General features: G+C 42.4%; 1 long non-coding RNA gene across 5 annotated transcripts; it reads left to right on the top strand.

Moving 5' to 3' along the window:
* The first annotated feature begins 2692 nt into the window (after positions 1-2692).
* LOC119355984 lies at positions 2693-6369 on the top strand. 5 transcript variants are annotated; one of them, XR_005171756.1, is made up of 5 exons: positions 2693-2934; positions 3045-3250; positions 3334-5520; positions 5605-5680; positions 5762-6369. It is a non-coding gene; the product is annotated as an uncharacterized LOC119355984 (long non-coding RNA). The 5 variants fall into 5 exon arrangements; XR_005171754.1 differs by having other exon boundaries at positions 3048-5520; XR_005171752.1 differs by having other exon boundaries at positions 3045-5520.
* The last annotated feature ends 272 nt before the right edge of the window (positions 6370-6641 follow it).

The following is a 6641-nucleotide window of genomic DNA, read 5'->3' as shown; positions in this document are numbered from 1 at the left end:
AGGGATTGACAACCCCTTTAACACGTCGGGTTACGAGGATTTGTTCTCTGTGTGTAGGTGTTATTTATGTTGTGTTGCTTGGTTCTCCTACTGGTTCAATAACCTTGGTTTCATATCTGAGGGAAATACCTACCGTCATTGTGCTGTATCATCCCTTCCTCTTTGGGGAAATACCGACGTAGCTTCAAGTGACATCAGCCTCCTCACTATATATAGGGGTGGAGGGGCTGCTGGCTTGCCCTCCAAACCTGTAGGGTCATTGGCCAAGGGGGGGAGGAAATCCCTCCTCTCCTTCCCCATCGATCGCTATCCCCCTTTTTAGGGATCTTAATCTTATACCTTTGGGATATGATTCTATTCCTTTTAGGGGGAATGTTGGTGAGCCTAGACCAGGGTATGGGGCCTTTCCACACTACCCACATCCATGTGGGCCCCCCATGCAGGTGTGCCCCACTCTAGAACCTTCTAGAAGGTTCCCGATATAATAACGAAAAAAGTCGAACATTTTCTAGAACCCTGAATATGACTTCACATATATAAATCTTTACCTTCAGACCATTCCGGAGCTCCTCATGATGTCCCAGATCACATCCGGGACTCTGAACTACTTTCATACTTCACCATATGAATATCTCAATACTACCCTAGTGCTACCGAACGTTAAGTGTGTGACCCTACAGGTTTGAGAACATGCAGACATGGCCGAGACTCCTCTCCGGTCAATAATCAATAGTGGGACATGGATGCCCATATTGACTCCCACATATTCAAAGAAGATCTTTATCGATTGAACCACGATGTCAAGGATTCAGTTAATCCCGTATGCAATTCCCTTTATCCAGCGATATGTTACTTGCCCGAGATTTGATCGTCGGTATCGACGTACCTGGTTCAATATCGTTACCGGCAAGTCTCTTTGCTCGTTTCGTAACACAAGATCCCAGTGACTACACTTATTACTCAAATGCATACAAGCTTCTCGTGATATTGTATTACTGAGAGGGCCCAGAGATATCTCTCTGTCACACGGAGTGACAAATCCCAGTCTCGATCCATGTAACCCGACAAATACCTTCGAACATACTTGAAGATCAACTTTATAATCACTCAGTTACAAAGTGACATTTGATATCCCGTAAAGTATTTCTCCGGTATCCGGGAGTGGTATGATCTCATGGTTTAAAGAACAGATACTTTATGAAAGCTACGACAAAGTGAACTTAGTGATACGACGAGATGCTAAGCTTACAGTTGGGTGTGTCAATCACATTGTTCTCCTAATGATGTGATCCCTTTATCAAATGACAACTCATGTTTATGTTTAGGAAACCTTAACCATCTTTGATCAACGAGCTAGTCTAGTAGAGGCTCACTAGGGACGCAGTACTGTTTATGTATCCACACATGTATTTAAGTTTTCGTCCAATACAATTCGAGCATGAATAATAAACATTTATCATGAACGGGAAATATGATAATGACATCTTTATTATTACCTCTAGGGCATATTTGCAACACTTTGTCTCTAAATTCTTTCAAATTGATGAAATAACCTGTTTTAAGCAAATTTGTGCTATATGGCACAAGTATAAGAGTAAACATGTACCGAATATGGTGATTGCTACTCCCTTATGGAGCATTTGGAAACGGAGGAATGAATTCTGTTTTCAAGGGCGCGCGTGGAGAAGTTTGAAACGTGTTCTTGCGAAACTAAGTATGTCTTCAACGATGGGTGGTGCTCTGGAATGACACACAGGCGGTGCTTTTGCGGCGATGCATTCTCTTGCTGCACAAATGACGAGGGAGCTTCTTCGGATTTCTTGCAGATGATGTTTCCCCAGGGCGAAAACACCACCCAGTAGAAGTTGCGCTTTTGTCTATTCAGTGATGCTAGTTTGTGTCATTTTGGAATTCTGTAATAAAAGTTTCTAGTCTCTAGGGAGACACCGAATGGCTCTTGATTCTGCTCTTGCATTTTGCAGTTTGTAATGTGACCAGTCTAGGTTTGGTTGTTCTGGTAGCTTGTTGTAGATGTCAGTTGAATTTTTTTTCTTCTTGTTTGCTTCATTCTATAAAATGGAGCAGGGGGAACCGCTTTCATTTAAAAAAAAAGAAAACCCAAGAAAAAAGAAAACCAATGCAAAAGAATGGATAAGTCAAAATCCAGAGAGAGAGAGAGAGAGAGAGAGAGAGAGAGAGCTAAGAAACCAAGAAAGAAACCAAGAAAGAAACAAAGAAAAACAAAAAACCAAAGAAAAACAAACAAAAAACAAAGCAAATGCAGCAGCGACTCAACAAACACATCAACTAGGAGAAGTCGCCTCGCTCGATAGACGCGGGGAAGAAAATGGGCCAGCCCGATAGCTACAGGGTGCACTATAATCACTAGAAAAAAAACAAGCACCGTGTGGACGAAAAACATGATGGATATGTTTCACAGAGCCCACTTCTACAGTTTTGCAAATGACCAAACAAAGCCACGCGAAGACTATAACTCGCTTATAGTGAGTATAGCGGTCATCTAGCTGACGCGGAGTAACTGCACACGAGCTCAGATGAGCTGGATATCAGCGTCGTTGGTTAATCCCTCTGGATCTGGGCCATTATTTTATACACGCGCCTGTGGTTTTCCAGAAAATGCACACTGTGGCAAAATACGTACGCTTCCGCGGTGGGTAGTGGGCCATGTTGACGGAGTAGAATAGGAAGATTTAACGCGAAAGTGAGGTGAGAGGCGGATCGGAATCGCGCACCCCGTCTGAGCCGCGGCTCGGATAGTTCGCTTTCCGTTCGCTGGCTGCTGGGACGAATTCATTGCAGGGGCGAGCGCCTCCTCCACCCCCAAGTGCGATTTGGTTGGTGAACACTTCGAGAGACATCCATGGAGCGCCGACGGTGAGGGACAATGGAGTTTTTGATGCAACCAATCGACAGGTATGTGGATCTGTGCTTTTCCGACAATCTCATCTCGGTTTGTAGGCGAATGGCTCAGCTGATTGACAGACAGAGTTTCCAATTTTTTTGATCCACTCTTATTGAGGAAGTAGGGGAGAGCTTGGTGCCGCCCCCTCTAGCTGCGAATGGCGGCATGCGGGCGGAGCTGGAGGTGACGCAGTAGCATCCGGCGGTGGCCAGCGGCGAAGCACAGATCGTCGCGGCGGCGTCCAGAAGACCAGAAGGGAGAGCTCGCCTCCGACCAGGAGCTGTCAATGGGCAAGATGAATCCGCAAGCGCTCGGGTGGAATAAGCGGTAGGTGTAAAACTGCTTTGATTCCATCATCAGTGTTTGAATTTGTGGGAAAACTATAGACATGACTGACAAATCGTGCAAAGGGAGCGAGTTGCTTTGGGTGTTGCGTGCTTACTGCATTAAGATATTTGATGCGAACAGTCAATTGGTCAGATGGACCCAAAAGCTCCAGGATGAATGCGAAGGTATGCTCTTAATCAGCTATGGAGTTTGTGGAACTCAAAATGCAATTGTCGTTACAGGGGGGCTAGCATAATACTTGTAGCTGTTCATCTTAGAATTTGGTTTACCCGGGGACGAGCAGCTAGCCTAGAAACTTTCTGAAATAGTTAAAATGCGGATAGGTACAATTTATAAACTGTGATGAACATATGAACCTTCATGAACTAAGGCTGTAAATGTCGTTAGAAAGGGGATGGCATAGATAATGCAGCTGGAAAATAAATTGTACTACTGCACTTCAAAAATTATGAGGTTGCGCAGGTCTGCAATTTAGGTTACACATCCAGTAGCCATGTCCCTGAATTAAAATACATAATTATATTAACATTGGTTTGTTGCTATGAGTAATGGAGTTAGTGTGGGCTGGAGTACCAATTTGATAGAATGTGGCAAGCTGTCCATAATTTGGTATTTCTTTTCTGTTTCTTGATGCATTGGGACTACTCATCAAGTCATCATATATAATACAACCGAATGATGTTTTGTAGTTATTGTTACACTACAACAGGATTGGTACACTGATAAAGAACTTAGAAAAACGTTGGCTGCAATGCAGCAGTAGAGTTTTTAATTCTATGAAAGCTTACTTTGCCGGCAGTTTTAAAGGTCAGTTTCTCTATTTGAACATGTACCTTCCATTGAGTATAGACTAGAAACCCTATTCTATATAAGGTTGAGACAGACAGTTTTTAATGCAATCGATTGGTCTAATTAACCACTTTAAAATAGTGTGCTTGAGTGGTCTAGCTAAAATTGCATTTTCAGAATGGATTGCTGTAGGCAACTGTGGTTAATAGACATGTGAAGCATAGGTAGATGTAACGTGTTAACTAACACTTGGAATGGTTTTCATAATTGAATGTATAATTCAACTGGGTGAAACCATTGTAAACTGGACATCTGACAACTAGAGGCAGCTTCTGTATTATGACGGCATATTAAGTATGTTGTGTCCGTCTTGAATTTCTTACTGTTAGCCTCCAGCCTGGTGTTTCAAGCAAATATGTTGAAATTGTACTTCTGAAGTGGAGACACTGTGACTTGAAATAACAAATGGGATTGGATTATCCATCTTGTAAAAGCAATTAAGTTTGGTTTTAGTTTACTGAATATAAAACATTGAAACACCTTTGAAGTAAAAAAATGAAAATAGTAGGAATCATAGAATTAATTACAAAAAGATGTTCTGTGTCATGTGGTTGTGTGGAAAACGGTTTACATACTGTTTACATGGAAAATGATAGATCTGATGAACAAAGCGGGGCAATCTGAAGCACTGCATAAAAGCTAGGTGGAGTTGATTACATATTTTTCGCAATCAGTGGTCACATGTCTACCCCGAGGTGCCTGATTTCATGATCTCGGAGGTGCAGTTCTGACAAGTTAGAGGTGATCGCGAAGGTAGTTGGATCCTGAAGATGCAACTCTTGATGACGACCCCTAGGTTATATTTTGATACTTCGAGCCGGTGATAGCTGTCATGCCAGATGCTGCTATGGCAGTCCCCAAATTCCTGATGTGTGTTCAGCGATAGTTACATGCATGTAAAGCAAAACTTATACTTTGGTCTGGACGTGACCTGTTTAACTTGCACCCCACATAGCTGGTGTGGAAGTTCTTTTGCTCACGGCGAGCTTACATAATGATTGCTAAATGTATGAAGACATGTCTTTATAACATGTCTAACATTTTCAGTTGAAAGTGTGGATGGTGAGAGGAGAGTTCATATTCTGCGAAGAGAGTTTGTATGATGGTGGTTAGATTTTATTTTTACTGCTATGATGTTAGAATTTGAATGATGTCCTTTCATTGCCGTATATTAACACCATAGCATGGTAAGAGGGATAGTTTTCTTCAAGATTGTGGTAAGTTACGTGGTAAGAATTTTGAGTCTGAAGAAGAGATGCGATACAAGCATGAGGACAACGCTAACATCATCTTGGAAGGACTGCGTCGATGCATATACATGCTAACATCACTGGATGGCATGTTCCAGCGCAAGGATGGAGGGTGATCTATAATGTGAACATGCATCCAAGTTGCGAAATGTGAGTGTTGTGGTCGGTTGCACTGTCAAATTACTCATCATGCGCATTTGAAGACCATAACTGACTTGAACTCGGTGTGTGCAGTGAGAACAGCTGGCTTTACATATTGAATTACATTCATGAATTAACTGGGCTATACATCTACACTGCCCTGACCCCGGTAAGCAGCATGATTACTCTCTGTACATCAAATGACTAGTTATATATATTATGAATGAGAATTACTAATGTTAAACTGCAGAAAGGAGAACCTGTAAAGAAAGCCATAGCAGAAATTGCTTTACAAGGTGACATCTATGAGGGGGGAACCGTGCTGAGCTGCCAGATTTCATGATTGAGGTAGTTCCATTCTGATATGAGATGGGCTATTGGAGGAAGTTTGGTTATCATATATACAGTCTGGTTCTAGTAGTTGTGAGTTTGCTGCGAGAAGCATAACACACTAGAAGGAAATGTTAGCTACCATCCCATTCCCGGCTGTTCTGGTGTGGTAGTGGTTTCCAGGGAGGTCAAGTGTTACCATATAAACCCGTATCACAATTGGAGGCAAGTGTTAGCTACCATCCCCTGAATTGTGGTGTGGTGGTGATCTCTCAATGAATCCGTTAGCATCCAGGATTGTGTTTTGAGCAAGGGATGTGACTTAAACTATAATCCACACCACCTGTCTTAGATGTAAGTGTGACTGAACCACGCGTGGATGTATTAAATATATTGTGCATGACTAGAAATTATGGTTGGGAGCATCAGAAATTATATGCTTACAACGTGTGGTTTGTAAGCTGTGGTAGCCGATGATTTTATAATACATGATGCCTGGTATGGTTGGGAGTTGAGTGAGGTCGAACACATGCTGTCCCTTGTGCACACAGAATGGGTGAATTTAGAAGCAGGAACTCTGAATCTGAATGAGAGACATGCATGCATGTGTCATTATTTTTTGTAGTTCGATTGCTTGGATTTAGATAAGAATTCGATGCATGAGATGGAATGGAGTTGAGCACTTGGGGCAGCAACAGGGAGGGTGCTTTTGGGCGATAACTTTATACTTGATAGTTCTCGAACTGATTATATAAACTCTCTCTTCACTCGTAGAAACGCTTCCTGGCGTTGTCGCCGGC

The sequence above is a fragment of the Triticum dicoccoides genome, chromosome 2A, assembly GCF_002162155.2.
Source record: "Triticum dicoccoides isolate Atlit2015 ecotype Zavitan chromosome 2A, WEW_v2.0, whole genome shotgun sequence".
Lineage (NCBI taxonomy): Eukaryota > Viridiplantae > Streptophyta > Magnoliopsida > Poales > Poaceae > Triticum > Triticum dicoccoides.
The sequence above is the reverse complement of the archived record's forward strand: the minus strand, read 5'-3'. Positions and strand labels throughout refer to the sequence as shown.